We start from the raw sequence: 19,113 nt of genomic DNA, 5'->3' as shown, positions 1-19,113 counted from the left end.
ATTAAATGTTAAAGCAGAAAGTTGCCATTGCCACAGGAGGAAAAAAAAAAAAAAGGATTAGAATCAGCTTGAAACCTGAGGGCAGCCATTAGAGAGAGGCAGAGTGGGAACCCACTACGTGTATGGATAGATGCGAAGCGGCCGAGGAAGACGCGGAAGGCTGATGCGGAGGAGCGGCGCCGGCAGCCCTGCCCCGGGGCTCGGCCGGGCGGGTGCTGCGGGGGGCGGCGCTGCGGGGGCGGGCGCGGAGCGCTGGGCGCTCCGCCGGGGCCGGGGCGAGGCGGGGCGCTGCCACGGGCTGGAGCGGGATGCGGTTAACAGCGGCTGGATGATGGGGAAGGGAACATGGAGCAAATGGGCTGCCGGAGCCGCGGCGTTACGGCTGCTGGCCTCGGGCTGGCTGCCCCGGGTGTGCCTCCAGCCAGAGCAGCCGCCGTGTAAAGACGGAGACCGCGCGCTGCGGTGCGGGCAGCAGCCGCGGCTCCTGGCTCCGGCTGCAGAGCGAGGGGGTAGGGAGGATCATCACCCCTGGAGGGGAATAAAATGCATTAACAAAAAAAAAAAATCTTTAATAAACAGTCTTCTGGAAGGAGGATGGACAAGGGGATGAGGAGAGGATGGGGTCAGAAAGTGGTGGATGGGAAAAACTGATGGTTTGGATTAGGGGAGCAGGAGATCAGGGGACAGCACTCCCCAGCTGACCCTCTTGCCTTCACGCTCCGGGGCAGAGAAGTGAAGAGGAGAAAATCAGGGAGAAAGGTGGAGAGGAGCAGGAGGAGGAGGAAGGGGCGGGGGGGTGCTTGCGCTCTTAGGGGTAGGGGCGAGCGGCGGGCGGCAGTGTGAGATGGCATTCGCATGAACACACATCCACATCATCTATACATCCACACGCGTCTGGGTAGGGGCGGGCAGAGCCTCCGCCGCCCCCCCGGGAGCAGCCGGGGGAGGCGCCTTGGTCCCCCCGCCGGGAGGGGGCACGGCGGGGCCGGGAGGGGCTCGCGGGAGCTGCTGAAGCGGATGCCTTCACCTGGGGCTCTCCATCAGTGAGCGAGGCGAGAAGAGGCAGTCGGGTCTCGAGAACTACCTCTGGATGGTTTAAAAAAAAAAAAAAAAAACAGAAAAGAAAACAGGAAAAAACCCAACTCTGCAATCCTCTGCTCCCCCAGGCTCAACACCATAAGGGACTGCTATATTTGAGGCTGTCAGAAGGATGGGAGAGAGAGACTGAGAGTCAGGGCGAGAGAGACGGTGCCACAGCAGCGGTAAGTGTCTCTGCCGTTCCCCCAACCAGGCACTGATTTCCCTGGTTAGACTTTGGAGTGTGTGCAGATTATTCGTTGCAATATCCATCGCGGCATCTCTGTGAGCAGTCTGCTGCGAAGCCGGCAATGGTGAGAGATCCCGGTTTTGGGCTCCTACTACAGGTTTATGTGTTTTGGGTTTTTTTTGTTTTGAATCTTACATTGAAATTGTTGTCATAATTGAGAAGAAAAGTTGAAGCAGAAATTACTGTGGTCTGCTGTATGCTTCCTATCATTTAACTAGCGAAGCAAACTGCTGCAGTGAATTAGTTGTGAAGAGAGATGTGAGGCTTTTAGAAAAAAATACTCCAGATAAGAAATACCCGTTTCAATGTACTAATTTTTTATATCTGGGAGAGCTACCATGCTAATGCTTGATGTTTAATCAGGAAATAACCCAGCATATTAAATTTATAGAGATGCACTTAAAGTTGTGCTGTTTGGAGTTCAGAATGGTACTTGGCTTTGGGATAAACAATTATCTCTAGAATTAGAAAAGTACGGTGCCTGGACCATTCTCCTTTGCTGACAGGCAAAAGAGATGGAATTACATAAAGATGCACTGATTTTTCCGCTCTGATGTGAGGACAGTTGATAAGACTATGTGGAATGTCCATGAACTGGCTAGAAGACAAACTTAGAGTTATTGGAACATAGAGCATGAAACTGTTTTTAAGATTTTAATATGAGAAAAAAAATCATCCGTTACTGTATCTGTACTTTAGATGTTTACTTTCATTCCTCTTGAGCACAGAAACTTCATACAACAGAAGTTACACAAGGTAGTGTAATGTGAGGACTAAAGTTTTCTATGTGTTGCAATATTTCAGAAATTGAACAAAGTTTTTTCAAAGTTATTTTTTTAATTTAAAAAATACTATTTTACTAAAACGACATATTTTCGTTTTTGCTTGTTTGGGGGTTTTTGTTTTGTTTTGTTTTGTTGGGTTTTTTTTAATGAAGAATCTGGTGCCAGTTTTTTTTCTGAGGAGTTACAGCATTCTTCTAGACTTCAGTGAGCTTTTGATGAGACCCTGAAGTTTGAAACTACATATAAATTACACACTCACTATTAACCAAAAGCCAAGGAGGGATTCCTGATAATTAAAATTTGAATGATATTTTCTAATTAATAAAAGTGTAATTAATTCTTGCTGAATTATAGTACTACTCCTTCAGAAGTACTTTGTGGCAATCAATATTAACACAAAATCAGTTTATCATGATTAATGTTATTACAGTGTATATTGAAAGAATTAGCAATAATTGGGCCATTACTTTAAAGAGCTATCAAATTATCTATTAGAATTTCTAAAAGTATATTTAATAAATATACTTTAATTATTATAGCACTTAGCTACAAAGTTTCAAAACTCCTTTTTCTCTCTTGTTGTGAGGGAAAACTCTTGTTTACTAGTCTGAGGTATGCCGAAAGGAAGACAGAAAACTAAGATGTGAACTATAGTAACTGAGGAATGTTTCATGTACAGAGACCTTCAGTGGCAATATACTTTTAACTATGGGAATGTTTAAGAGATGTGGTTAAGGAAACAAAGTCTGGGAAGACAACAAATATATTAAGGAGAGTAAAGTGTTAAACATCCTTGGAGGTGATAACAGCTAGGTAGTTTTATAAGGGGACTATTCAACATACAACGCTTCTATTTCATATACTTACAAGGCAAATGCCCATGCAAAAAGTCAGAACTTGCAGAGCATGATATAAAAGTGTGAAGATAGCTATGGATAGTTGGGAGATTAAGAATGTAGATTTTAGTTTTATTGGTCAATATGAAGCTGAAGGTCCTACTTTGAATTCTAGGTTAATGTATCAGGGGTAGGGATCTTAATTTCATTTTATAATGAGGGTAGGTGTACTAAGAATAAAAACAGAAAATTAAAAAAACCTGACTGGCTGAATTATAGTTGAAAATTTGAAAGAAAGCAGCTTTGAAAACAGGTCTTAGGGAAAAATATCCTAACAGCTAAGAAAAAAAGTATGATTAAAAGTTCTACTGTTAAAGGGCAACTTTAAGAAATGCATAACTTGGAGGACTGTTAGAACAGATTTAATACAGGAAGGTCATGACTGACAAATTTGCTTGAGCCCCCTGAATAAGTTGCTGACATGGTAAACTATTGGGGAATCTGTAATATGATTTATGGGAGTTTCAGAAAATGTCCAGTCCAGTTCTGTGCTCCACAAAATATTGATTTGGAAAGTAAAATTTTTAAGGAATGCTGGAATGAATTCAAATCTGACTTAGACATAGGGACCAGAGGGTGTCAGTAAAGGTAAAGAGCTCTGGATGGAAGGAGGAGGTTAAAAGTATGATACTTTAAATGACAGTGTAAGATCCAGTTTTTCTTCTTTCTTGTTATGAAGCTGGCATGTTCAAAAGGGGTAAATCTGATATGCTAGCAGTACAGAAAAATCTGTCCTACTAAACAGATTCAACAGACTGGAAGTTTTCTGATCAGGTTAATGACAGGAATATTTATTTTAAATAATTAATGCAAGTCTTTACAAAAGGCATCATAGAAAATTATATGTTAAGAATATACATGCCAAGGCATTGAGCTCTCTAAGGTGATTGGTTCAGTGGCATTGAAACAAAAATAGTTCTTCTGAACGATTTTGTCTTTCTACATGTAGCCTGCAACGCAGATCTTAGTTCCTCTGAATGCACTGCGTAATTTGTCACTGCTGGTTTGCTCCCTCCATATGCTCCTGCTAACTGCTTCTGCACTGCACTTTCTATCAGTTTCAGAACAACCTCAATCATTTGAACAATGCCTTGTACACTAAAATGCTAAACTGAAATCCATCGCAGTTTATACTGCATTCTTAATTTCCTGAGAATCAATGTCAAATAGACATTTGCTAGCTAATATTATATTAGTAGGGGCTTTGTAGTATTTATTTTCCTTCTTCTGTGCATGGCTTCTCTAATGCTTTTTTCAGAGTCTGTTACACCCTGGATTACCAACTTATTAGCACTTTACAAGGGAAAAATACTCTTTCTGGAAGTGATGGAGTCCCTATTGATTCTTATCTTCTGAGTGATTTTGATCAATAACACTATATTAGGGGATGGTGCCTTTTCAAAAATTATGAAATTGTTGCAACTTGGTAAGATAAATACATTCTTATTTTAGATTAAAGATTTAAAAGTCTCATACTGTACATGTATGTATGTATAGATGTGTTTATACACATGTATGAGAGCAACAATTTTGTGTCTTTGTAAGCTGGAATGGAAGCAACAGTAACATTTTCTGGTTAATGGAAGGAAACAATCTGTTCGGTTGTACAATTAATTTCTTGTCTTATTTATGAAAATATCGCAAAGTATGTGAACCTTAAGAAAATCTAATCTTTGCTTATGTGCTGCTTTCTAAAAGGAAATTCAGGACGATTCACTGTACTTCATAAAGGCAACAAATCAATTCTAAGGTGTTGCAAGTGGATATGTAATAAGGGAAATACAATGTCAGATTCTGTATGTTGTGAATATAATAAAACATTAGAATTACCATTCGTGTTACAGCTGATGTTCTCGATCACACATGCCCATACTTATTCTATATAGTCATCCACTTGGACTAGCTCCTAAGCTTATAGAGTCATGAGGTTACGCGAGAATGACAGAGTAATGCATGCTGTCATGTGCTAGTTAAAATATCATGGCTCACCTCTTTACATCTCCTTCAGGACCAAACTTACATGTCAGTCGCAGGAAAAATTGATAACTCTTCTCCATTCCCATCCCTAGAAATAGAAAATACATCAAACTCTTTCCATCCATCACAAATCTCTTTTGGGAATTTCCTTTTTCAGTATGCTCTTAAAGGTTTTATTGTAAATGGTGTTAAAACATGATGTTATCATTGGGGAACCTTCTGCTGCTGGAACTAAAAACAGACAAACTTTGATCATCACAGTTCCTGAGAGGGGTAAAGGATGACAACTTTTCACTCAACATACAAGGATTGTGGCTTCAACCTCCTTGTGAGTGAGAAACGTTCTACTTCTAATAGTTAAAGATTTACTATATATTCAGTGGGTCTCCTAGCCTTCAAATTATTTTGATCAAGACTAAAATGTATGACTTTGTAATTGATGCAGACATAGTATCAGGCCAGTCTTTTAGGTATCTTCCTTTACCAAATAACATCACTTTACAAGAATTCATGAATGCCATTTTATTTTTATCAGTTTTATAGTCTTCATTGAGTACATGAGGGACACTGCCTTGTGGCTGCAACATTCCTGCTATAAGTTGTAACCAATCTGCTATAGCAAAGCATTCAACCAAGAGTAGTGGCTACACAGATGGGCAGGTAAATGAAAAAGACTGTAGTATCAGAAGAAGCCAATGTAAAAGCATAACCTCCTCGTAATATTATTTTGAGAAGACATTCAGGCACTATACTTGAAAAGTTTTAATTCTTGTTTAGCCATGAAGAGACATATCTAGAAGACATGTCTACTGCAATATTTTCCCCACAAATATGGCCTCAAAACTACATGGCAAGGAGCTTAACAGAAATTTACTCTTGGAAAAGGTGATTAATTATTAACTGTTTAAGAACATATGCATTATATTTTCTGAAAGATCACCCATTATCCCTGTTAGCTCCTCCACAGCTTTTATATGCTATTTACTCTTCGTTATTTGCAGGTCTCCACATAGAGTTGAGGTGTAATGAGCAAAACCACATCAAAATGAATCAACAAAATCATAGTGCATGTTTTACCTCTTCTTCTGAGATAGTTCTCACAGAGAAAATTTTCCAAAAGTTAAATATTTTAGACACTCCAAAAAATTAGTCTGGACATGCTGAAACATTTGTATGACATTGAGCACTGCTGGTCTGATAGAGTCATTCAGCTTTATCAAATTCATATTACTGTGAAGTAATCGGGATTATTCATTTATCTTTATGTTTATTCTTGTAATGGCTTGGATAGGGGACAAAATGTGCAGATGAAATGGATGGAATAGAAAATACCGAAAATTTCATGAACTCTCTTGTTCCTATATAGGAATTTTAGTATGTCTAGCACAGAAATTCATTTGAAGTTCTGAACATAGAAACAAATTAAAATTCCCTTCAATCTGTTTTTCCTATGGTTACTAATATTTTTTCCACAAGCATTCATTGCCTGGAATATTATATTACAGCCCACTTTCTGGACCAAATTAATGATAGTAAACTTTGTATGTAAGGTTGCACTTTCAAAACTGGAATAAAACCATATATAGTTCTGTACCTGCTACCTAGGTTACTTTGATGTTCAGTTTACCAATTGCATATATAAATAGTAGAATTTCTTTTATGACTTGTATATGGCTTTACATATATTAAAAAAATGCAGATGCCACTTTAAAATGCAGTTGCCTCAGATGTCCAATTCACATCATAAGTCCATACTAAATATTATTTAGATCAGAACTCTGACTGTCATAGAAGATTTTTTTATTGTTGTTTTATGAGCAAGGTCCTTTATTTCTTTCTAAATCTTACCATCATCATGGCAGAAGGCATAACAATCATAAATCAAGATTGCATTGTACTAGTGACTGTAAACATGAAATGGTCCCTGAATAAAAGAACATATGTCTTAACTCAAAAAATTCCTTTTTTTGCTGTTATTTGTGACCTTTGAAAAGCTTATATCTGAGGGAAGACATCTGTGTTTCACAACCATCCTACCATGATCATGCAGATTTCTTCAAGATCACCTCCCACACCAGAAAAAAGCCCAAGATACGATCTGGAACACAATGACATGTGTAATGATCACACATACGTGCTGTAAAATGTCTTGCAAATTTGTCTGAAGACTCTACCAGCAGTCCACAATTACTTCTGAAATGTGTATTTTTTAGACCTCTTTTCTAAATTGACTTATTCTTCAGGTTTCCAAAATCTTGTACAGATTAAATCTTAATAAAATCAGTATATGGACTTTCACAAGACATTCTTTTAGAAGATAAGTTCTCCTTATTAAAAATTTTTCTTTTGTTTTGGTCAATCAAAAAATCATTAATTAAAAAATTTACTCACCCTTGTGCCATGGCCTTATTCTTTGTTTGTTTTTTTTTTTTTACTTTTACACATCTTAGGTGATACAAGGTCTTGATTTCTCAGTCTCATACTGTGCAAGATGCTCAAAATGTTACTCCCCTGTAACACCTGCAATGTCATGTATTGTTGCCACTTACATAAAAGTCAGCTCAGGGAATGTGGGAATAAAGCCATGACTTCTCCGATGTCATAAAGTCTCTCTGATATGTGTATGCACATCTTCTCAACTCAAAACCAATTGTGTAGTATTTTCTCTGCCTGGACTTTGGAAGCTATTTCTTGGACATAGAAACAGCTTCAGACTCAGGAAGACTGCCTTGTTACATGATTTTGATAAGAGACATAATTGAAAACTTAGATCAGATCAGATAACCAGGGAGGATAATTTATTAAGAGGACCATCGGCATACAGAGATAATTTGGAAAACGTGATATAGAGCTGAAATGTCTGCAGTCTTGTTTTCCCTCTTGCATATCACAATTGACTGATTGCTAAGATCTAAGTATTTATTTGCCTTATCAATCACTTTGTGCCTGAGTCATTCACTGATGGGCATAATCCTCTGTTTGTGACTTCAAAAGACATCTCTGGAGGAAATTTGAATGTCATCAGCAATGAATTGAGACATTACTGAAAGCATCAGGTAGGAGAGAGATGTTTGCACAAGGGGCATATTAGTCAACAACTGGAGAAAATAAGCAGCGTCAAAACAGCGTAATTCAGTTGAATTTGAATTAAATTCTTGCATATTTTCTGCAAAGTAGATGCAAGACAGTTAGACAGATTGATCAAATCATGCAAAAAACCAAAGCCCATTCCTAGAAAATAAATATAGATTGAGTAAATTGGGAAGTCTTAAGTGTATAGGAGTACTAAAGATTCTACACTTAAAGAGTTATTACTTAATTTCTGTTATTTCTGTAAGTTTTCATTAAGTATCCCTAAATTGCTATGAAGATTGTTTCTCTGTCAATCTTTTCCAAATACTTCCTTTGAAATAGTATGACTGTAGTTGTAAAAGGAATATAAAGGTATTTGCTAAGGATTTCTTTCAAAGCTTACAAAAATATGTTAAAATTATAAACAATATGGGTATGATTATATAGGATTATAGGATTTGTAAACAAGAATAAGGTATGAGAGAAAAAGGAAACTATCATAGTTTTTTGTTATTTTACTTCAACAGAAAATGATTAGTAGTTTCATATGTGATATTCTGCATATAGTAAAAGCTGACATATAAGAAAATACAGTCAGTTGAACACTTTTAATGTTTACTGAAGATAGTTTCTACTTCAACAACTGCATGCTAGTTTCGTGTGTTATCTAAGATTTCAGAAAAGATAACAAGCTTTTTTGTGAGGATTGGCTTAAAGTCAAAAGAATGTGGGTTATGAGAAACCTCTCCAGAAACTGTAAGGGACATGCTTACTCCTTGTAGTCTACAGTAGAGTAACTGAGAAGCTTAGGAGATCCCAAGAATTTGTCTAAAAACTACCTGTAGAGGGTATAATAGGATCTGGAATATTTTACAGTGGAAGAAACAGACTGTAAATAGCTATATAAAAGTCAGTGATTTTGGACTTTTTGTTATTATTTCTGGGTTTATTTTAGTATTGCAATGAGGTAAGAGCAAAGCAAATGCAAAAGTTTACCTTTTATTTGACCTAATCTTGTTCTTTGAATTGGCTGAGGAAAAGTCCATCCATTAAATTAAAAATAAAAATTAAACCAAATAAAATTAACTTCCAGGGTCACAGACACTAAACATAGAGTTGGTTTACTTCTTTATAATATAGGACAGATTTTAAGGCACCTCAGAGATATAGAAAGAAATAATTTTTCCTTGTTTAAGAAAACAGATTAACAGTTCATTCAGTAGAAGCTTTGACAGGTTATGGAGAGAAGATTCTATTGCAGGAGATTTTTAATGCTTTCTACTAATTTTTATTTTGAATTTATTATTTACTAGTGTATAAAAATATTAGTGGATTTGCTGTCTTTAGTTATAATTATTTCCTCTTAGTGTAACCTATGTTGTTGCCATTTTCCTTTGTATTTCCTTGGATTTCTTCATCACCTGAGATTTTCCCACATGTTAGCTGTCATGAAATTAGTTTTCTTAATTTGGATGCTTGGTTTGCCATTTCTGGAATTTGTATTTTATTGCTAATGTCAGACAAAGAAGAAGGAGATAAGGGGAGTATTGAGAACACAATCGTTCATCAGTTCCCACAGCCATGTATAAAGAAGCAAATAAATGTATTCTGTTAATGCAGTAAAGTCAGAGTCCTTGTGCCTTGAGATACATTAAAGAGACTCTCTAGCACTCCAAGGACTGCCAAATTAGATGATGCCAAGGGAAAAGAAAGAAAAAGGAAATAAGAAAAAAGCACTTTCATATAAAATTCACGTTGCATTTAACAAGCGTAAGACAGAAACACTTATCCAAAGCAGAAAGCACAGGTCACTACAGGTTGAGTTTAAGAGCCAGGCTTTCCACCAAGTGGCTGCAAACACAAGTCAGGTAGTACAGAAATGGTGAAGACCAAGCAGTGATGAATCTCTGTTTCTCTGCTCAGTACTAAGCGAGAGGAAGAAGGGGAAAGCCCACATAAATTATTCATCTTCCGTGTCACAGACCTGCACCTGCAAATGGATAATCCCTCTATTAGGGTTGCGGAAGGTCACATAGCACATACACAAAACACTGTTCTGGGTTATTGAGTTTTTTTGATATGCTGGGTAGAAACTGTCACCTGAGCACCATTGGGAATCAGGTATTGTGCTTACTATCCTGTCAAGTTATATTTGTCCTAAAAATACCTTAGTTACCCTTATGATATGTTCTGGGTATAGAATAGATTTTTATAGGCATACTTCTTCTCACTCAAAGCATGCATTTAAAGACTCTGTCTTTTAAATTTAATGAAAGTAAGCAGTTGAAGTCCATTGGCCACTAGCACCTGATTACTCGTGTTTTCCTTAATGTCCTGTGCATATCTCTCACATCTCTTCTAGTTCTCTATTCTTATTGCCACGCTAGGGTCACATCCTTGCTTTTTGCCTTGTTATAATTGTGATCAGAGTTTTGTGGTTAATCTTTACTCATAAGGACTAAAAACCATCCAGAGCGAAATTCTCTGTTGGCATAAGCAAGTGCAGCAACACTAAATTTGGTGGGATCCTGCCTACTCTTTTTAGGATGGCTGCCCCACCTTGAATTTTCCTGCTATCCTCAACCTCTACTCCCCTATGAAGCATATTTTGCCACTCATTGTGACTGGCGAATTCTAGGTTGGATTTTAGATCCACTACAAAATATATTCTGGCTATATTAGCAACAAGCAGAGCTGTACAAAAATTACCCATTTTTGTTCTATAAGTGTCCATCTGCAGCAATGATGGTTTTCTGCCTAAATATTTTATTCTTCTGTGAATGCGCAAAAAATGTTACTTTTTTTCCCTCCTACCAGTTCTGCTGACAAGCAGAACTTTTTCATACAACTCTATAATTAGGCTCCAGAGTCCTGTGGAGACACACAACAGAGTAGTAGGCTTTATATTCTGCAACATTCAAAAGTTGCAGTTCATAGACATGTGCACTTACATCTATCCCATCTCTTTGCATGCTATAACTAGTCTCTTCCACTCCCTTTAGATCTGTCCCCCTGTGTCTAACAAAAATGAGAATTTTGAGTGTTTGTGGTCCAAAACTGCAAATCAGCACTCGACCACTGTGTGAAACTTTTGACAGAATGGAACAGAGTTTCAGGTCATTGAAAATACCAGCTCAGGAATCTTGTGTTGCTTTAGGTTATGTAATGAAACTATCAAACTTTATATCAAAACATATAATTCTTATGGGTTTTCACACAGTTCTTTTCAGCATGATTGTGAATTTTTATTGTTGTTTCCATCACATTACAGTGTTCCTGATCACAAAACCCAGTGGTGATGTTCCTATATAATGTTCCTATAGCAAATATATAATTGTAAGAAATAGATCACTGGTAAAAGTTTTATGTGGATTATTATATATTGTTGTATATATATGTTGTATATATATGTATTTATGTTGTATAGCCATATATATGTATATATGTATATATGTTGTATAGCCAATGGGGAAATCATCCATTTTCCTTTAAGATAAGCTTCAAACTAATTTGTGTTAAAGTACGTCGTTTTAGAGAACACAAGCCTTTGCTACTTGAGGCCACAGATAGCCACAAACACCAGTAAATTAGTAACATTAGTTTTACTTCCTAAAATGATTAACATCTGAGATTTCACAACTAGTAAACCTCTATCCAAACCATTTGGAAATATGGTCTAATATGATTTGTTTAGTTTTGTATTGACACAATTTCGAGAAAAATATTTTCATGTTATAATATAGTTAATGAGAATTGCAGCTTAATCTTTAGCACTGTTACCAGCAAGAAGAACATTTCCTGTCCCTAACTCATTTTTATAGGTTTACTTAATAATATAGGCAGTTGAGTCTGCCTGCATGAACTAAAATAATTAGCAGACAGTAAACAACATTTTATGTTTCACTTTATGAATGGTGTGGTGCCACTTTAAATATTTAATGTTTTGATCTGAATGATCAATTAGTTCATGCAAAGTACCAGGTTACAACTACAGTCCGAGCAAGAAAGCTGAGTTGTAAGAAAAGGTTGGCTCCTGTAACAGCTTCCAGCCAGCAAGGGCTGCAGGAAATAGAAGAAGACCTAAAATGAATGTTAAAAAGGAGGGTATGAAAATGTAGAAGCTGTCAGAAAACAAACAATAAAAACATGAGAGAGGAGTGGGAGTGGATAGAAAGTTTTTTAATGCAGCTCAGTGACTGAATATCCATACGAGGTCTTGCAGGAGACAAGTATCTCATACATTTGAATTTCAGGCGGTGACTTATTTCTTTGTATATTCGGGACAAGAAAAACAAAAAGATATCGCTCTTAGTCAAATTTACTTGCTTTTCTCATGAATATTGGTGGTCTAAGGAAGAGAAGACCCAGAGTGTGCCCGCAAAGTAGTCAAAGCTTAGGTGTTAAACGTGCCAAAACCAGCAATGATTGCAGTTTTAACTTCAGGACCCATGTACGCATGTTCTGAGCAACTTTATATACAATCTTAAATTAAGCATGCACTTTACCAACCTTGACTTCAATTTAGTTAATCTTAGGTGAAGACCTGAACAATACATTTAAGAAAGAAATAGCCATGTTGTATTTCCATCAGAAACATTCAAAACCATACTCCTTAACCTTAAAAATGTGTTTATTTTTGTATATTATGTCTTGTAAACCCCAATATTTCTTTTCTATTGGTTTTTTCTTTTTTATTTTCAAAATTCAAAAAACATTGAATATTTGATAAACACATCATAAAAATTTTAAACAAACTGTTTGATTCAGTCAAATGTAGTTCACTTTCAACAGTATAAAATATTCAGAAAAACATGTTTCCATTTGTTTTTTTCTGGAGACTAGACGAAGATGCAGCCAGTGCCATGTGAGGCTAGGGAATAACATTATTTTCTGACTGATGCACAACTCAAAAAAATGTCCACAAGGGCATTTCTTACTGTGCCCACTTCCATGAATTAGTTCTTTACTGCAGACTACGATGAGGCTTCTGAGCTGTAACACACAACAGTTTTCCCCTCCAACTCTTTTATTAATCATGATCACACTTAGAAAAGAGCCTTGCCCATTTTTCACATTTCATACCGAATTTACAGGATTGACAGAAAACCCACAAAAATATTTGCTAACCTGTTATGTTTGGTACAAAAACCACTACACAGTGTTTAATACGGCTCCCTGGTGTGTCATTTGTGTATGGTTGTTTTCTATAGAAAGATCAAGCTTCGGTTGTATTTTTCAGTAGAGCATGCCGCCTTCAACATTTTAAAGACGGTGCTGCAGGTCCCTTGCCATTTGAATAGGGGAAGTTTCCTGGAAGTGTGCTGTGGTGTGGAGGGAGGTTTGATGGGGCACAGATCATGCATATGGGAAACTGGCTCAGTCTCATCCTTGTACTGGGTTGGGAGGCTTTTCACCTGTCACTGACACCAATGCAACATTACTGAAACATTATATGTCCACGTCACTGTCACTGGTTTTTTTTCTCCTTTGGAAACAATCAACAAAATGTCACAGTCATCTGAGAAAGAGCGAGTCTTACAGGACTCCCTTATGAAGTGCGTTTACTTTTTCTTTATTTATAATAAGCTTTGATGACAGCATTTGAGTGCTTATTTGTTAATGAAAATCCAAAGATGGATGTGAAAAAAAAAATTTCATTTTGTTCAAATATTTGTTTCTTTCACAGTTTTTCTTCTCCAGACTAAATATTCTTTTGATATATTTAAAATAAAATTCCATTCCCAACTGGGATTTTGCTAGTCATTGTCATAAAACAGAAAAATCTGTTTTTAATCCAACTAATCTATTAACTACCACTGGTTCTGAGCAACCAAGGACTTAATTTTCACACTGTATCTATTCTCCCATCTGTAGAAACTGATGCAAGCATAAGGGAAGTAGTTACCTATTCATCCTCTCTTCGTGGCTTTTTCTGTGACACAGAAAACTCTAAAACTAACAGCAAAGAGCAGTTTGAACAGATCACTTAGTTGCCAAGGTAATAAAATCCATGAAACAAGAATAAGCAGATTTCTTGTATGATACTTAATGTTCATGGCTGACTAAGAAAAAAGGTAACAGGTTTTTGTAGCAGATAAGGTGCACATCTTTTGGAATAGCAATTCTCAATATTTGTGCAGTTTGCAGAGCCTGTACTAGATGAGGTGTGAACCAAGAAGAGGGAAAAGGGATATTTAACTATCTAAAATGGCTAAACCCAATGCACTTGTATCCCAAACAGTTATTTCAAATGTATGTGTGTATGAGTGTGCAGGGAAAGACAATGTTTTTTTCAGAATTTCAAGTAACATTCAGAAGATTGTGAATTGTGATTGTCACCTGTCATTTGTGAGATATGTCTTACTGTTCTCAGTAAGGAAGACTGACCAATAACTTTTGATTAATATGTTTTTTACTACACTATTAAGCTTGTGTAGTTTACTAGCAACATGGGGAAATTCACAAATATAACATTTTTTTCTGCTCTCCAAATACAAATAAAGCAGCTTGTGCAGGCGTCCTCAAGGACCTGTGTCCTCAAATACATTTATAGAAATTAATGTTCAGAGGATATTTATGGGAAAATTGAAGTAAATCATGTTAAGGCTCATATTACTATGGTACTGAACTGAGGGGAAAGAATTTATTTTAGTAGAGATAAAATATCTCTCCAGCCAGAGAAAGAAGGTATTCCAGAGCTCTGGACTTGCCATTGAAATCTCCATGGTTTGCAGCCTGTCCACTCTGGGTCTGTGAGTGAGTTTTCCCCTTGGAACTGAAGTTTTATGAGACGAATTTACAGCACAGTAAATACTAATGATCTTTGCTAACTCTCATCTGCTTCATTTGTCAAGATGATGAATCTGCATATGCTCAAAGTTTTAAAAGATACTGTGGTTTGCTATTGGCTCTAATGGGGACTTTTTTTTTTTTAATAGCATGGAATTTTGCTGTTCAGAGTAATTTTGTTTCATTATGCTCATTTTTTGTGTAAACAGTGATCTGTTGCCATTTGGTCTCCTACTTGCTGTTTTGCTACAGAAGCTGTTCATCAAAGTGTTGACATTTCATTTTAGGACACATTCGGAAAAGAGATATTGTTGCTGGTGGTGATTGTTGTTTTGCTTTGACTTAGGAAATGCCACATAGTGTACATGAAAGATCTATGCACTTGTAGGAGTTTAGCTGAGCTTACATTCCCAGACACTTTAGAAGGAAAATTAGCCCTTCGCCTCAACCTTCTCTCACACCGAAATGCCACCTACATAATGCAGGCAGAGCTGAAACAAATTAAAGGGAGCGCTTCCTCATACAGCATGAAGTCAGCCTGAGGAGTGTAGTCACATAATTCGTAGATTTGATTTTTGAAAGGGCTGGATAATTTTATGACCAATAATAACATTTTTAGTTATGCATACTAATTGGATTTCCTGCTTCATAGCATCAGGTATAGGGTCAGTACATCAGTACAGGGGTCGGGAAGGAATTTATTTACACACACACACATATGTTCATACCCATGAGCACTTCTGCATAAAGCAATTAATTTCAGTGGTGTGTAATAGGGACATTTCTGAATCATCCAGCATAGACCACGAGTTGTGAATAGTTAAGGCCACATGTCAGCAAGAGCCATACAGAGGAACTGTAGTAATTGCATGTGGAGCATTCTAAAACTGTGGGCATTTTGTCCATTTTCCAAATCTCAGCAAGTCTGGACTCAGTTGCAGGAGGAAGAGAATCTGTCTAAGCCTTAACTTTAATATTCAAATATTAAATATTCAATAATATTCATATTTCTGACAATATGAAAAGCAATGCAAACCTCAGTCAATACCAGTGTGCCAGCTGTTGGCTGTATACACTAAAATGTGATTGAGAGTTTCGTTACCACATCCTTCAGAGTAGTTTCAGAAATCAACGGAAATTAAAAAAAATAGGACAGCATAGCATGGTTGCAACTTTAAAAGTATTACTGGTTTTTTTTTATTCATACTATAGGTAAAAATTAAAAATTGATTTGAAAATTCAGAGGATAATTGCTGCAGAGAAAGTCCAGCTATAAGTATGATGAAGTAGCACACGGAGCCTCTTTTTATTTTATTATTTTTCTTATCATGCTCTATGTTATCTACACTGGAACATGAACCTATGGAAGAATAGGCTAATTAGTAGAGTTACTAAAGTATCATATATCATTATCAGCACTTTTGGCTGTATCTTGAAACCTTTTCTGTCACTGAGACTCACTTTATAGAATAGGAGAAGAGTTAGGCAGCAGTAAGAAGCCAACCAAAATCTGCATGTTCAGCATGCAGATGCCTAGAGCATGGCAAAGGCAAGGAATGATGACAGGGACAAGCGCTATATCTCACTGAGGCCACCACAGTTTGATATGGTCGTTCACAATGCATGTCATCAAACCACTTCTTTAGAAAGTTATATTTTTAAAATAAAAGTATAACACTCATTCTGTTAAAATGAAAGAAGATAAATTTCATTACTGGACTCTCTGTGGTTAAAGTTACTCCCCAAGTTCGAGTTATGGGCTTAGTTTTGTGAGGAGCCAGGGAAGATAGAAATGCACACGTTCATTGCCATAGCATAGTTAGTGCTCCCTGATGGTGCAGAAAGGAATTAGCTGCTTGTTGCTGAATGAAGAACATGCTGGAGAATGCTGCTTCATTGCTGCTATTAATTGAGTCACTGAGAAGTAGTCCTCAATTCTGCTACCAGGAATGCATCTGCTAGATAGAAAATAATGAAAGAGCCAGCAGTAGATCCAAGCACTTCAGCCTGAACCTAAAGTTTCTATGGTTTAACCCAGTTTGATTTAGTTTATCTCTGAGTCCTGTTTCATTCACTTTAGAATTAATACAGAAAGATGTGAACTGCAATTCATATCTCTAACAAATTAGCCTCTTGAAGATCACCTCACCTCTAGCTAGCCTGCTTACACTGTGTTGTGTGATTGTAAGTAGCACAGTCATAACTGAAAAACTACAGGTAGAAGCATCCCGTTTTAGTTACAGTCTATCCCCCCTTAAATAGTCAGCAATTTGTTCAAAATTTCACAATAAACGCTAACTACATTAGGAAGCTCAAATTAATAAAGTACACGTGATCTTGCATACACATGATCTTACTTAACAATATTAAAAAATCACGGAATCATATAATGGTAAGGTTAGAAGAGACCACAGTCTGTCATCCGGTCCAACCTCAAGAAAATGTAAATTACAGACTGGATCATGCAGGTGATATTTAAATTGTCTCAAGAACAGTAGAGAAGAAAAAGGCAGAAGTACAATTATAGAAGAGCCAAAGAGAATTTTATTACATTGATGAAAATCAACACTGATAGACTTGACATCAAGAATTATTTGACTATACCTGATGAAACTATTAAAAGTGTGTTAAATGGAAAGAAGTAGGACAGTATATTATTATAGCAAGAGAATATTAGGTGAGTCCAGAGGGCAGAGGAAAAAAAGGGGAAAAAATATCTGCATAATTTTATCTGGGTAAATTTCTGACTATTCACACTGAGGGTATTGGAGGGCCAAGACAAAAGCTCTCCTTGTTCTGTGAAAGGATAAGGCAAAATTGGTCACTGTGTAGATATTTTTCCTCAAAGAGTACAAATAACCTCAAAAAGCATGAAAAATAAGGATATTTGTTGGATAATCCAGAGAAAATTACAGGAGAAGTGGGTAGAAAATTTAATTTTTACAGAGATAACAATTTTATTCTTTTTGTAGGATTCTGCATCAGGAAACATGTTGAGGAAAGCCATCACCATAGTTAAAAACCCAAACAGACTTGAAAATATGTTAGGAGAATTATTGTTAGAAGACAAAAGGTTTAGATGGCATTCTTTTATGACAGAAATACAAGGAATTGTATCCGGTATTTCAGACTACATGATCTGAATTATGTTGAATTCTATTCTGTGTAATCCAGAACTCTCTATTCTTCTTAGAAAATTGGGCCTCCGAATTCAATACTCTGTTTTCCCTAATTATTACTGAGAGCTAAAGATAAAGCAGAGCATCTGGAATGGTATTATGCAGATTCAAACAAACCCATGAGCTTTCATTCTATTTTAATTTCTGGAAAGACATTATTTAAATAGGAAGGATGAGAGTGGGAAAAAAGCAATAACATGGACAAGGCAACAGAGTAATCTAATTACATTATGTTCCTTCAATTGTAGCTATATACTAGTTTATGCCATCCAATATTTTCTTATGAGCACTATCAACAAGGAAACGGGTAGTGTGTGTGTTTTTACTGGATGTCATTGTAGCAGTACCATTTTCTGTGTAATGGTGGTCCAGAAGATGATGGCAAATGTGTTATGGAAAGGTTCTACAGCTCATCACAAAGGAAGGATGAACTGCATTTTTTTTGAGACTTTCCTGAATGTTTGTTTTCCTCCTCCTTCCCTGCTTCACTCTTTTAACACTCCAAATGAAAGGTCATTTCAAGTAAAAAATATGAGTTTGTTCTTTGTGTATGGAAAGCATAATTAAATTACTGATACTTTAAAAGATTGAGTTTAGATCCTGTTAAGCAGATTTTTATTTGTATTGATGAATTCATTTGACATCTGTTTACTACCTAAAGTATTGCTGCTATCATCTAATGACCAGACATTCTGGCTCCATTCACTGGAAGTGTCATTCAATAGCTGCTCTTTAGCACTAAATGTTGCATTACACAGAATTTATTATATTTTAATTATTTTTCTAACATCAAGATTGTGTATTATGAAGCAGGTGTTCTAGTAAGAATCAAACACTGTGCATTGTCTACAAAACAGTTTTACTAAAACAGAAATGTCTGTGTCTGAAGTGTCTGAAAGCTTTAAAATTCATGTAGGGATAGTATCCTCTACCTAGTTGTTTCTATTGAACATGAATTCATGCAGACTTTCATTTCTATGCACACAAGAGAAGATGAGTGTTCCTTAGGTTTTTCTATTTAATTTGCAAATACTCTACTTTAGCATTGTCTCTGCCATTGCTGAATGCTAAAAAAAAATACTATAAAT

At 36.5% G+C, this 19,113-nt stretch overlaps 1 protein-coding gene across 6 annotated transcripts in view; it reads left to right on the top strand.

Annotated features, from left to right (window-relative positions):
- The first annotated feature begins 387 nt into the window (after positions 1 to 387).
- CNTN5 (contactin 5) overlaps positions 388 to 19,113 on the top strand; it is a 613,743-nt gene continuing 595,017 nt past the window's right edge. For 4 of the 6 annotated variants that reach the window (XM_027640294.1, XM_027640473.1, XM_027640379.1 and 1 more), the window contains exon 1: positions 962 to 1,262. The gene's annotated coding sequence lies outside the window, so the exon portion shown is untranslated. Of the gene's footprint in view, positions 510 to 630; positions 760 to 961; positions 1,263 to 19,113 lie in introns of those variants that run through there. The other 2 variants (XM_027640131.1, XM_027640209.1) reach the window with 2 other exon arrangements.

The sequence above is a fragment of the Corapipo altera genome, unplaced genomic scaffold, assembly GCF_003945725.1.
Source record: "Corapipo altera isolate COAL_440 unplaced genomic scaffold, ASM394572v1 0, whole genome shotgun sequence".
NCBI lineage: Eukaryota > Metazoa > Chordata > Aves > Passeriformes > Pipridae > Corapipo > Corapipo altera.
Note: the sequence above shows the minus strand (reverse complement) of the source record. Positions and strands in the feature narration are given on the sequence as shown.